Source organism: Lissotriton helveticus, chromosome 1_1 (genome assembly GCF_964261635.1).
Source record: "Lissotriton helveticus chromosome 1_1, aLisHel1.1, whole genome shotgun sequence".
In the NCBI taxonomy this organism is placed as follows: Eukaryota; Metazoa; Chordata; class Amphibia; order Caudata; family Salamandridae; genus Lissotriton; species Lissotriton helveticus.
The window spans coordinates 220,032,405-220,047,765 of NC_136057.1; positions in this window are offsets into that span (position 1 = coordinate 220,032,405).

Here is a 15,361-nt window from a genome sequence, read left to right on the forward strand (position 1 = left end):
TAAGGGCCCGATGTAGGTAATCCCAGATTACCGATTCTTAAATACCGAATCATACCGATTCGGTATTTAAGAACTGGCAATCGAAATTTAGGTAATTTTACCGAATTCATTACAGAATCGGTAAAATTCGGTAATTACCGAATCGGTATTTACCGATTCGGTCATTGCCATTCATTCCTATGGGCCTGTAGGCCCATAGGAATGAATAGCAAGTACCGAATCGGTAAATACCGATATGGTAATTGGGGGAAACATTGAAGGGTGGCAGGGTGTCACTTTGACACCCTGTTGCACCCCTCAATTGTGCATGGGTGCACATGTTGCAGACATACATGCCCTTAGGGCATGTATGTCTGCAACATGGCACTGTTTAAAAAGCAAAAAAAATGCTTTTTGAAGGGTTTTCATTATTTACCACCAACTTCTAGTTGGTGGTAAATAACAAATTCTTAGACCCCCTGTAGCACTGATTGCAGTGCTACCTACATGTCAAAATACAGAATCGGTAATTTTACCGAATCGGTATTTTCCAGAATCGGTAAAATTACCGATTCTGTATCTTAACATGCCCCTACATCTCATACTTCAAATACCTGTCGGTAACGGCCGAAATCGGCCGTTACCGACCGGTATTTGGCGACCTACAATGGGCCCTTTGGGCCAGATGTAGGTCATTTTAATTTACCACCTCTTAAATACCGATTCATACCGAATCGGTATTTAAGAGGTGGTAAAATAGAGGGGGGGAGATGTAGGTATTTCAGATTCGGTAAATACCGAATCGTTAAGATTCGGTATTTACCGATTCTGTAAATACCGATTTGGTATTGCCCATTGATTCCTATGGGCCTTGCAGCCCATAGGAATCAATGGGCAATACCGATTCTGTAATTACAGATTCGGTAAATACCGATTTTAGCAAGGGTGCAGGGGGTGTCACTTTGACACCCTCTGGCACCCCAAAAATAGGCATGTGCGCCATGTGGCACACAGACATGCCCTAAGGGCATGTCTGTGTGTCACATGGCACAGGTGTGCATGCACACATGTGCACACCTGGATTTGGTATTTTTGGATTGGATTGGGTGGTAAAATACCGATTCTTAAAGCCCTGTGGCACTCTGACATGTGCCAGCTACATCTGCATTTACAGAATCGGTATTTTACAGAGTCTGTATTTACCGATTTGGTAATTTTACCGAATCTGTAAATACAGAATCGGTAAAATACCGATTCTGTAAATGCATGCCCTACATCTCGAAATCCAATTACCGGTCGGTAACGGCCGAATTCGGCCGTTACCGACCGGTAATTGGCCGCCTACATCTGGCCCTAAATGCTTTCCCCAAGCCTTACTGCATACTGGTGAAGCACTCCACCGACGCCAGCTCCACACGGACCTGAGATCCACTTCAAGCTGCCCGAAATCGGCGCTGGTGAGTCCGTCCGGCATCCAGCAACTGCCGCGCCATGCCCTGTAAGTCTCCACGGTCTGCAATCTGTTTTCCTCGCTCTCCTCAGCGAGGTCACCGACACCTTGGACACCGCAGCTCCCCCGCACCTCCCACACTTTGCTACCGGTTACCAGGATTCCAAAGTCGGGACTCGATCAATGGTCTTCGCTAAGACACCGCTGAGGCACGCCACATTCGCCCCCCGGGTGAGCTGAACAGGAGCCTCTCACACACACGTCCGCAGCTCAGATGCCATCTTGCCTTCTGTCAAAGGCCCTGTTTGAGTGTCTTAAACCTACTTGGACTGGAGGGGCACAGACCATTAGCGGAGGATTTTTTCAATTTTCACACCCGTGAATTTTCCCTTAATCAGAAAGCTGATCCGAACACATGCCCAACAGGCGATGCAGGGATTAGTAGAGCGGAAACAACTTGTATGTCTTGATGCACAAGGAGCATGTAATCTATGTAGAGTAGTGTTAGATACATAGCATATGTGATGAAAATGGGCACGATGAAACATATAGGACACTGATTGAATTTTGGGAGCAGTGATGAATATAGGACTCATGAATGTACAGAACTTGCGAGGCAAAGTGATGGACGTAAGATCACGATGCATATGGTAGGTATGGAATCTTATGCACAAGTAGACATGTGATACTGTTCCTATGGTTCTCATGATGCTCTTCATGTGCTAAAGTTCCTATGGTTCACATGATGCTCTACATATGATACTGCTCCTGTGGTTGACATGATGATGTGCTCGTGATACTGTTTCTAAGGTTCACGTGATGCTGTACTTGTGATGTTGTTCCTATGGTTCATGTGATGCTTTACTTGTGATACTGTTCCAAAGGTTCATGTGATGCTGTACACGTGATGCTATTCCTAAGGTTCACGTAATGTTCTACATGTGATACTGTTCCTATGGTTCACATAATGCTTTACATGTGATACTGGTCCTAAGGTTTAGGTGAGGTTGTACTTGTGATACTGTTCCTAATGTTCATGTAATGCTGTACATGTGATACCATTCCTAAAGTTCACTTGATGCTGCGCATGTGATACTTTTGCTATGGTTCACGTGATACTGTTCCTATGGTTCATGTGATGCTGTTCATCTGATACTGTTCCTATGGTTCATGTGAGGCTTTACATATGATTCTCTTTCTATGTTCTCGTATTATTTCATGCACTTGGGCACAAAATTAAACTGCTGAGTCAGCAGTTTTCAGACACGCTGGATGCTGCCAGCAGAGCCGGGTCCAGTAGACATTTTCTCCCACCATAGACCTGTCCAAGTACTGGCCGTTGAGTGCAGCTCATGTCATTCCTAGTGGGCTCCTATTTCTCCTCATGCCCGGTGAACCCCTAAAGTATAAGCATGATGAGCACAGCTAAACCTACCTAAGTGACTGGGTCTCTCTCCTCTTCCTCGTGATATACAGATGTGCGATTTGCTATTCTTGCAACTGACCAACCGCTTTCAAGCGTGTATTTTTGTTTAAAGCATCCTTTGAATATTTTGTGTAGAAGAAAAGCAAACATCATCCAGAAGCAAATTCTCATCAACATTCAAAGGTATGTCACTGATATACCACATATTTCCACTACACAACTCACCTCCACAACAAATAATTTCAACCGAACATATCTCTCCCTTGCTCTTCCACCAACCCTGTCAACTCTCCTCCACACACCCACTGCCCCTCTCATCTCTCCCTCACACTACCACTAACTCCTCTCATCTCACAATCCCACAGTCCCCGCTCATCCCTCACACCAGCTGTCTCCCCTCTATACTGCCTTCTCAAACATACTCAACACAGTTTCTTTCCCATGCCTTTTTAAGGTTTCCATCCCTCAAACCCACCCTCTCCTCCTCTTCCTAGGGTACACAGGTGCTTCCTCTTTATGCATCTGTGACCTGCTCTTACCTTCTTCCTCTGTTTCTCACACTCTGTTTCTGCTCCTTTGTCTCACGTTCGTACACCATTTCCTACACTAACTACCTATCCCTCTGTATCTTCCTTTCTATCTGTTCCATGCAGCTCTCACCACTGTCTATTTAGCATGCCACTTCATTTGACTACACAAATACATTCCACACCACACAATTCCACAGCTATCAATTCCAAAAAAGCCCACATATTTTCACACAAAACCACATACATCCACTACGCTCCAAACCAAAACACATAGGTAAAAGACATTGTCATTTACAGAGCTGGTAGCTCTAACTCTCCCAAATGTGAGACCTGTTGCATTGCAAATGCTTGTTTTTATCTCTGATGGTGCTGTAGGACTTGGCTCCATTCTTATAACTTTTATCTCTTACATACGAATCATATCTTCTATCCTAAAAATCCATTCTGAATCAAATAAAGGTAAGGCGTTTTCTACATGCGCTTCCCACTTCACAGTTGTCGTTTTCTACGGCGCCATTATGTTTGCATATTTCAGACCCATTGCAAGTTACTTTTTGCTTGAGGGCTGACTTCTTTCTATGATATAAACTGTGATAACCCCTTTGCTAAATCCTGTAGTTTATACCTTGATGAACCAGGAAATAAAAGGGGCTTTCAAGAGACTGCTCTGAATTTTAGGTGGGTGAGGCAATGGCTGTGTTTTTGTTCCAATTTCTTTAAGGTTACATTGTGTCATATCTTTTGTTATACATTCACCTTCCAAGTATTGATTTCAAATAGCTGATTTCTCATTAAATCAATGCTGATTTGTAGGGCAAGTGTTTGCAGTTGTGATCATGTAGTGGCTTCCACTAAAGCCACTAAGAACCTTAATTGATAATGACATCAACCATGGTCATCATTTAGAGCTATTGAGATAAGTTCCCTAAAAAATAATCTTCTACTTTGAATTTCAAGGCACTACTATGTAGTAAATGTGGCAACTACCAATGAGACATCATGATCTTGGTTTTTTGGGAATATATGCATACTACAAAAAGCCCAATCAATTCACATGGAGCGTGCATGAATATAGTGACAAGAAGTTCAATCACACAGAAAACTGACTAGAAAGTGAAATAATATTTACACAAATCAACACTTTACATAAACAGAATATTTATCATCCATTTGATTAAAAATAAGACTGTTCATCTGCACTCATTTTTCCCAAAGAAACGAAAGGACTCATTTAGACTTTCTTGGGGTTGAAGCCCATCATTAATCAGTAGGGATCGTATCATGTCAAAATTGCATATAGCACGTCTCATTTAGAAGTGGGGCAAACACTAGGGGTAGACTTAGAAAGATTGTCTCGTGGATGCACCACTTTGTTGGAACAGCCACAACAAAAATTGTATTTGGGATTTAGAAAGCCACGCAAATCAGATGCTTTGTGGCTTTGTGTGGGATTTTTCACAAAAAGTATTGCAAGATAACGCGTGGCGCTGCCTATGTAATTTTGCATTAGAGAGGCATTTCATGGGTGGAGTGTAGGTGTTCTCAATCATCCACCCAAGGATTTTGATGGATTAAGATTTACAAAAGCTAATAGAGCTGGCAAAGTGCCAAAAAGCTACTCCTCTGTGAACCTGGAGTAACAAGGAGAAATATTTTTATTTCTCCTCTTTATATCATCTCTCCATGCGTGCTGCAGCACACAAAGAAAGAGGAAAATGCCTTTAAGGATTGTTTTTGTGCAGGAAAATATTCCTTTTTGCACATAAATATTCCTGCCTGTAAAGCAGGCCAGCGTGTACTATGGTGGCAGGTGCCAACATTGACACTAGGCAGCACGTAGTGCACTAGCATTAGGAAACCGCATAAATGTGCCATATCTAAGTGGCACATTTCTGCTGCCTCTCTGTCAAGCAAAGCTGCTCATCAACTTTACCTTCTGCCCTGCTTTGCGTGACATTTTAGTAAATATGCCCTTTGTTTTTTAATTTTGAGAAAGATCCTCACAGCTTGGCAGCTTGGTAGTGTGCTTGTGAAAGACATAGGGCCCAGATTATCAAAACTCAAACAACACAGCACAGTAACCAAAGTTGCTGTGCTGCACTGTGTGAGAGAGCTAGAGCAGTATAGCGCCATTTCTGCAAAGGTATGCCACTATCCTGCTCTCTCCTTAGCTCTGGCACATAATTAGTGTGCTGAGTGCCACACACACAACTTTCTGCCATTGTGCAATTGTGTCTGTATGTCTCTAGTATAGGTTTTGTACCATAATGGGGGCCTCCCAGAACAAAATGCTTTGTTTGAACTAACTTAAAAACTTTTCCTAGTTTGAATGTGTGCAGTACACTACAATACACATGAAAAGTATGAAAAGTTAACCATGGATGGTTCCATGGGAAATCCTATGTACTACCCATGAAACGCCCCCTAGAAGCACAGTAACGCAAAGCAACGCTCTGCAAAACTTCCAGGCTACTTTCCAGCTCAAAACACGTTTTGAGCTGAAAAGTTAATTTAAAAAATATATATTTTGAGCTGGTTTTGATCACTTTTGTGACACAAACTCAGGGCAAAATATTTGATATCCTGGGCCAGAGTTTACAGAGTACGGCCCAGTCAACATGACAGTTCTCTGCAAGCGTGCCTTCTAAACTACTGTCACCCCAGCAGACAAGACATTAAGATCTGCCTTGACTTTCTGTGACCTAGTTCGTCCTTCATCAATGTCTAAATGACCTCCTTGTAGAGTAGAGAAAGATATATAACAACCTCGGGCCTATCAACAGCCAAACCAACTATGGCCTGACTCTGACACATGCTGACCAACCAACCAACAAACCAATCATCCCCATCACTAGGATGCAGGGCTGGCTGTGGAGATCTGTCTTGGTGTGTTGGGAACTTGAGTCTTTCAAGATCAGATTGTTTGTTCGAGACAACTACACAGTTGCAAACATGGTGAACCAAAAACCCAAGTAATAAGTCACGTAGCATACAAAAGTTAATACCTACAGTATCTCTCAAAGATGCATATCACAACCAATACAGTCCTGAAATGGCTTCCACTAAGAAAAATATTTTTAGCAGCTGAAGGACTGTTCTCTAATAATAAATACCTAAATTAATAAATAAATGAATACAAAAATAAATGCATAAATACATAGATATTATATATCCTCATAGGCTTGGCTGCCTCGAGGAACACCGGCAATGCATAACATGAGCGGCTAAGCGTGAGGTTGATTCTAGGCTGTTGGAAAAGCTTACATGGAAGCCATTCTACTTTCATAGGACAAGGTCAGGAAGTGTCATGGATACGTTTTGTATTCCACCCCCTCCTGCCCTAGGTGCTCTCACAATACTGCACCAGAGCAATCATGAAATACTACACTTGTCTTCAGACTCCTTTCAGTCTTTGGCATCGGGTTGCAGGGCTCAATTCGGCCTATGCAGCCTTCTCCACAATGCTGCATTAATATGTCAAGTGAGATCCATTCATTCTCTGCTACTGCACAGCTATCCACATCTCAGAGTGACTTCTTCATCCATGCTCAACCACAAACTACACATAGGCCTTAAATATGATTTATACGGTATAGGTAGGATGAAAACTCAACACCAGTATTTACTGGTTCAGGACGGTAACACCCACCAGTACCAAGAAATGACGAGTCAGCCCCCTTGTAATGTGGAATACCTGTGCATTAGATTCCTGATTTGAGGGGTTTGGCACTCTGAGCAGGTGGAAAACGGAAGAGGAGGCTTCTCTGGAAAGAAGGGTTTGGGAGGTTAAGGAAAAAGTGCACTGGGAGGAGGGAGCAGAGCAGAGCTAAATTCGAGCCGGTGGTTCCAGAGCTCAACAGCGCCACTTAAATGTCAGCACCTTATGACAGTGTGTCACATGGTGGCAGGGCCTGTCCAACAACAGCTGTTTATTAATTGAATATAAATTAACAATGACTAATAACTGCCTCCCAAGCCATTCTCATAGCTTTGGGGGCCTGGAATATTCTGAATTATCACACTTGTTAGGGTGTCATGGTTAGGAGTAGAGTTGCTATCGTCATTGGCAGCACTGGCAATCACAGTGCAAGCTGCAGTGGCCTCCTGACAAGGGCCCTGGCAATTATGTTTTAGCGTTTGAATAAGCACTGGAGCGGAGTATGCTCCTCTATTGCTATAGATAGAGGCCAGGCGGTGTTGGGGCAGAGGCCTATCAGATGTTGCAACTGAAGCCACAAGGGACTCTGTCCAGTAAAATCGAGCCCAATATTTCGGCGGGGGCAGGAACACTGGCCAGTCTCGGTCAGACAGAGCAGACTTCCACATGTAAATCCTGCTCCGCCCAACTCGTAATCATTACTGTTGTAATCTACAAGTGATTTTACTATGTATGTACCTCGTCATCTCCCCTTTTTCCTACTGTTCCTATCCTTTTTTCCCCACCCGTTCCACCCCTCCTCTTACTTCCCTGTTGGTACAACCTCTCCTTAGAATGTTGTAGAGAAGCTCATCTTAGAATGTTGTAGTGCCTCAGTTGCCAGCGGGTGACTGAGGATCTTGGTTGAATAACCAGCTTCTCCAGTCCTTGTCTGCTGTTTTCTTTTTAAATTGGTGATGATTCTTGCTGTGCTGGGGGCAGCTTCTGAGCCTCCGCCAGTTTCTTGATTACCAGCTGAAGGTTCTTCACTCCTCCGGAACTTCTGAGAGTTTGCTATGCGGAAAATATATTTTCTTCTTAATTGGTGAGTGCCTCTGTTTGTCACTCTCTGTGAGTCTTCCTTTTTTTTTAGAACATTTATTGGGAAATCTTCCTGGAGCCAGTGTATTCCCACCATTTTTCTGCCGCATGGGGGTGTTTGATTGTGCCACCTGCCAGCTGCGCTGATAGGCACAACTCTTTGCAGTTTAACCAAGATATTCTGTGCACCGTCTCTCCTGTAAGTACTCCTGGGAAACTGACCTTACCTTACTTCTTTGGGCGAGGTGTCAATTCTCTCACCTTAATGCGAGTTTGAGCCTTGTTACTGTCCTTCAAGAAAGCTCCTTCACTGGAAAGAAACTATTCCTGCCTGTATTCCTAGCACCAAGAAGTGTTTTGATAATTGTTTGCCTGCCAGCTTTACCCACCGCTGACAGGCACACCTCATATCTGTGAATGTGTTTGTTAACTTCTATTTTCCAGTGCTGGGGGCTCACCAATCTGGATTTTTCCTGCTAGTTTAGTCCACCGCTGTCTGGCACATCTTATAGCCAGTTACTTATGCATGTGTAGCATCACGTCAAGAGGGATTTTCATCTTTAACCATCCTGCCAGCGCAAACACCGCTGAAAGGCACAGCTTAAAACTTAGCTTGATAGCGCTATTTAACCATTCATCCTTTTTTCCCCAGGTTTTCTTGGAACATTTACGTGATCACCACAGCCTCTCATTGTACAATTGGAACTTTCTCATAGAAATCTTCAAGGCCTTGCTTGAACCCAACGTGAAGAGCACATACAGACTCAATTGTTTTGTATTAAGGCTAATTTTCATTACAATTAATTGTGGAACTGAAGTCTTTCCTTCAAACTTAACACGGTGGGCTTCCCAGACCACCATTTTCAGCATTCTGTAGTCCATTCTTGGTGTTTTCTCCTCTCTTTTCTCCATCCATTCTTTTTCTCACCTTTTATGTTACTTTTCTCTCCTTTTTCTTCTTCCTATCTTCCATCATGGCATCGTTTGCAATGTCTCAGCCTCATTCATTCTTGAATGAAGCAGGAGAGCCTCTTTTTCCTTGGAAGAGATGGGTGAATCTTTTTGAATTTAATTTGAACGCAATTGGGGAGACAGATTTTCATCTATACGTAAACAGCATATTTTGTTACATAATCTGGGCAAACATGCAAGAGAAATGTTTGATGATCTCTCTAATCCCGTAATTGAAGGTGAAGATGACAATGGTGATACACATGGGGATCCACAACATGATGTATATAAAAATACCCTTACAAAATTAGAGATCCAATCTGGAGAAAAAAATTAATGTAGTCCTAGAACGCCATAAATTCTTTTCCAGGTCACAAGGAAAAATTGAAAAACTGTGTAATGATATTGCTGCGTTAAGATGGTTAGCATAAACATGTGAGTTTGGTACTTTAACAGAATCTCATATCAGAGACCAGTTAGTGAGGTGTATGAATGAAATGAAATATGCTGTTGAGATCAAGCAATTCAAGAACAAAAGTGTATATAAGGTGTCTACAAAAGATGATAAAAAACAATTATTCCCTGCTGAACCTACAAAACAAAGAATTGAAGATACTAAACTAAAATGTTTCTGGTGAGGTAATCCCAATCACTTAGCCACCAATGTAAGATGTCTAGCTAGGACTGTCACACGTAGGAAATGCAACTAACAGGACATTTCATAAAAGTATGTAAAGAAATAAGAATTATTATCACCCGCATGGTCCACAATGAACAAGTTTCAAATGAAGACATCATTTTCCAAGTAGCTGATCCTAAGAAACTCCTAATAACAACTACCCTAAATGTAAGATTCTCCTTGATGATGTTCCTTATACAGTGTTTGCTGACTCATGATCCCCGTATACCCTTCTCAATGAATCTACATTCAAGGAAAACTCAGGAAGCAAGAATTATGGGTTGTTACCCCCGGACGTCAATCCAGGCAGCTACAACCATGATCCCATTCCTCTTTTGGGCATGCTTGTAATGCAGATCAATGTCAAATACAGATCTATTGTGGGGAAAGTCTACATTACAAAAAATGGGTTGAGTTTGTTAGGGTGGAAACACCAAAAAGACTTAATGACCAAGTTGTATCCCAATGCTCCAGAACCAGTGTATGTAATTGAGAGATCTGGTATAGCAAAAGAAGTTTGCGAGCAGTTTCCTGAAGTAGTTTCTAATAAATTAGGTCTGCTAAAGGGTTTCTTACATAAAATCAAGTTAAAGAAACAACATAAACTGGTTGTCCACAAAGCTAGATCAGTTCCTTTGCTTATAAGAGACCCACTTAGAAAAGAGTTAGACAGTTTGGAAGCCACTGATGTGATTGAAAGAATTGAGAGCTAGGCGTGGTTGGCCCCCACTGTGGTAGCATCTAAGGAGGAAGGGAAAGTTATCCGCATTTGTGATGATCTTAGAGATCTAAACTCCAACATTTGGGTAGATAGACATCCCCTTCCTAATATCAATGAGATGCTCAGTGTTATACAGGTTCCAAGTATTTCAGCATTCTTGACCTTTCCTCAGCGTACCACCAGGTAGCTCTCCACCCTGATTCCAAAACCCTTACATCCTCCATAACACCTTTTGGAGCGTACCAGTTTTGCAGGATGCCTTTCAGCTTGGCATCAGCTGCGACAGTATTTCAACGTATAATACAACACATTTTGAAAGGTACTGACAACGTGGTGTGTTTCCTGGATGACATCCTGATATATGGAGGGTCAGAGATGGAACACAACAAAGTCTTGAAAAATGTTCTTGGTATTTTAAGCAACGCAGGTTTCATGACACAAAGAGACAAATGCTAAATTGGGGTGGAGTCGGTAGTGTTCCAAGGCCACACCATCTCTGGCGAAGGAATCAGCCCAAAAACTAGTCAAGCTAGCCCGAGCTCCCACTAACAAGGAGGAACTAAAATCCTTTCTGGGCCTTGTGGTGTATATGTGCAAGTTTGTGGAAAATTTCACTGGACGTGTACATTCTTTCAGAGAGTTGCTAAAATAGGCTACCCCTTTTGTTTGGAATTCGCAATGCCTAATGGCAGTGACTTTTGCTCGGGGTGCTGCGTTGTACTCCACCACAAGATTTGCTGAAAGACGCGGTGCTCCTGACCGAGAGGGCGTGTCCAAAGCCGGTAATAGCAAAACCAGCTATATATCCACAACCAGTGCTCATCTTGAATAAGAACAAGCGGGACATAGCTCTGGATACAGACAAAGGGATTTATTGAGCATATTCCTAGAGCTAGCATTGCAGTCCTTGAAACGCTTAGGCAGACGCGTTTCTAGCCGGAATTGCCATCATCAGTGCCTGTCTCACAGGCTGATAGATTAACCTTTGACTCAGAGACCACCCCTTTAAAAGCAGTCTCTCTGCTCCTCCTACTTAGTACAGGTGGATACCGTTACGCTGTTGGACTCAAGGTGAACTGCATGATGGTACTTACAGTCCAACGTGGTACCTCATACAGTGATGGGGACTTCCAAACATCCAGTGATGCCCTAAATTTCTTGGTGCTGTACTCTATACTGCCACAGTTCTCTTGGGTATGTTGATGCAGCCTACACTCCTGTCTGTATCCTTTTCAGGCAGCAACTCGCTACCTCCTCTCTCCCCTCGCAAACATAATAGCCTAATGGCAGTGACTGTCGCTCGTACTCCACCACAAGATTTCCTGAAAGTGCTCCAGACTGAGGTGCTCCTGACTGAGAGTGCGCGTCCAAAGACGGTATCAGCAAAACCGGCTATATATCCACAACCGGTGCTATATATATATATATGTACATAGTTATTCTCAGATTTCACGTGTACAAAACCGGTGTATAGTATATGTTGCAGAAGATGACTCAGTGGCCTGAAAAGACTGCAGCACATATTGTTTCATCCACTTAGTGGGCCTGCTAATCCTGATTTCAAGCCTACCATGTGTGTGGTGACTGTTGTTGCCTAAAACCTGCTATCAAATCTGTCACAATAACGTTTTCTGACATGTAGGAAACCCTGCTTTTAAATATTAATTATTCTCCCCTAAATCCCCCTTGCTGCCTACAAGGTAAGGTGCCTGATATTTCAAAGTGGAAAATGTACAGAATGAAAATCAGCATGTTCCTTCAGTGACTAGTCCTCAAAACAACTGTTTTCAATGCCAGGGCTGTAGCTGGATCCTGGAAAATGTCAAAACTCAGATTCTAAACTTTACTCTTTACCGTTTGACAGGAAATAGCTAGAATGTTCATTCAAAGGCTATTTTTTATGTATTAAAAATCCAATCCATTGGTAAAGTCAGATTTGTATCAAATAGTTTGGAAAAGTAACTTTTACAAAGCATTATTTTTCTACTTTCTTCTATCTAGTCTAATTAGTATAATTAGCACTAGCCTGGGGCCGCCTACCATTGCCTTCCCGAAAATGAGGTGTGAACACTGCTCCCACAGCAGAGGCAATGGCTCTCAATAGTCTTTTTGTAGGTGGTGTTTTGGTACCCCTTGCAGGAAGGACAGTCAATTGGATCCAGTACTTTCATTAATTTTCATTAATATCAGGAGAAGTGTGGCTCACTGGTTAGAGGCGGCAGACCCGTAAGCAGAGAACGGCCCGGGACCAGGGTTCGATTCCCGACGCGGCAGGGTCGTGGACCAGGGTCAGCGGACTCGATAATTCTCGCCTCGGTGCCTACTCTAGTCAGAAACCACACTCGGCAACTCTGGGCATCAGCTTGCCTCATCTTCACAACGGCCCCCCCAGACCGCTGGGGATGCTTGGTCGCACCTTAGAGATACCCATCAGGGACCATCTCTCAGGGTGAGCCAGGACGGGTTCCCCAGCGGTCGAAGCGTGGAGATACTCCTCCGGGAGTCGATTCCTAGCGCTATATAAACCCGCAATTAATTTAAATCAATTAAAGGCACCAAAATGAGGCCGGCGTTAAGAAATTGTGTTATTGGTTGAAGGGAGTGGAAGCCCCACTGGGGCAACAGCCGTAATCTTTTGCAGGGTGAACCACAAAAGTCCCTAAATTAAACAGTGTCTGGATTAAAGCAGCCAGGCAATGAAACAAATTCAACACTAGAACTGGTGGTATTCAATTTGTGAATAGGTATAGTGCCTAAAAACACAAAGCACCACTCATGGACATCTGATCTAGCTGGACCGGAAGCAAGTTTTGTGTTCATGCCGACCACGATGGAGCATGGAACAGGTACAGGCTATTCCTGCTGAAAAAGTTACCTTCTCAAAGTCTGGTTTTAGGAGTGCTATTTGCGGTAGAGGAGGCGAGAAAGCAGTGTGGCTGGTCTTGCATATAGTGCAAAGAGCAGACTACGTAGCAATGAATATCCACGCTGTAACACAAAGAGCGGGTAGGGTACTGTAGAAGGTCTTTACTGGATCTTCGCGTTGGTGGTCACTCCGTACAGTTATTGCTGTAGCACAAAGTGCAGATCTTTGCATGCTGGCCTTCAATGATGGTCGCTGTAGAACAAAGAGTCTGGTTCACACTGGCGGTAATCACGGGTGGCAGAGTCTTGACGCGAATGAGACCGTTCATGGTGGATTTGACCTTTGTTCTCAGGAGGAGTTCAACTGCCAGTCAAGGGTCCAGGACATGGGGAGGCACCTCTTGGGGATCAGTAACTCACTCCAGCAGAGGCAAGCAGAGCTCAGGCACATCCAGATTCCGGTCCAGCGCAAAAGAGCCTCTGGGCATTTTCGAGGATGCTTCTGGAGATTGATGTGGATAACTCAAAAAAGAGGCCAGCCAACTGACCCTTGTAGTCACTTAGGTTTACCAGGGATGAAGGGAGCAAGTCCTTCGCAGACAGCAAGGCAGTCCCCTGGTAGCAAGTAAGCCCTTCTTTACTAACGTCCACAGGTCCAGGAGTCTTCTGGTGAGTGGCTCAGGATGTCCAATATTCATTCTTGGTACCAGCCTTTGTTGTGGGGTAGTCCCTATACTACCTTCACATCATGGTTCTGGAAAGTTCTATCCCTTCTCCTGTCAAGGCTCCAAACTGTTTGGGCGGAGGAAGAACAGGGGCGGTCTGGCGTAGGTTAGCCATCCTGCAGGATGGCCCATCCTGTCCAGACCTAATCCTCTTTTGTGTTACTGTTCAGGAGGAATACACAACCACATTAGCAGAGCCATTTGGTCATGTGACCCATGACACTGGTAGAAGTCACGAATGGTTACGGCATTTCATTATCAAACTTTTAGATTTGCCATTTTAAGAATTGTGACTTAAAATACAACTTGACCATTTAAGAGGATTTTACATTAAAAATAATTTGAAAACAACCATGACATCTCTAGCTGCTCCCAGTCCAGAGTTATCACCTAATAAATGTAATAAGGTAACCAGTGTTAGTCAATGGAAGAGAAAAGCCTTAAAAAATGAAAAACGACTTTGGGAGTTTTCACTGCTAGAACATGTAAAACATAAACACACATGTCCTAGATTTTAAACACAATGAGTCTTGCCCGCTGAGCCTTTAGGGCATATCTTAGCAAAGACATGCATATTAAAAAGGAAGGTTTAAGCCGGAGAAAAGGTTTATTTTGGCAGGACTCAGACATGTTTTAAAAGCTGCTTCAGAGGGTGGCACAATGGGTGCTGTGGGCCCACTGGTAGCATTTAATTTACAAGCCCTTGGTACATGTAGTACCATTTGCTAGGGACTTACAAGCAAATGAAATGTTTCAATTAGGTGTAGGCCTATTTTACCATGTTTTTAGGGAGGTCGCACAAGCACTTTTGCAATGGAGTGCTAAAGTCAACAAAAACGGATTCAGTGAAACAGGAGGGGTGAAGGAAAACCTTTGCGGGAATACCAGGCCAAGGATTCAAGTTCTAACACTTGCCCTTTTACAATCATATGTAAAGTGAGGCTTGAAGAAGGTAAACCTTTGTTTTCCGGTTCGCACTAGCCATGTTAGCTCCAAGCCCAGTGGGAGGAAACCTGCCGTAAAACCTATTTGGAGTAGACGCAGGGGAGGGGACAGCTAATTTCCATTGCCACTTTTCTGGGTGGACACAAACAATATGCACAGTGAAGCAAGGGTTCCCTCAGCTTTAATTTTAGAAATAGATGAACTACGGGACTGTTTGCAATTAAGGTAAACAAGAAATGCTATAAAATTGTGTAGAGTTACACATGGAAACTTTCGCCCAATTGATTAGGGAGAAGGCAAGAGTGCCTCCACCTACAGGCCAATGCAACCCATAAATGTTGCACCCCAAGGA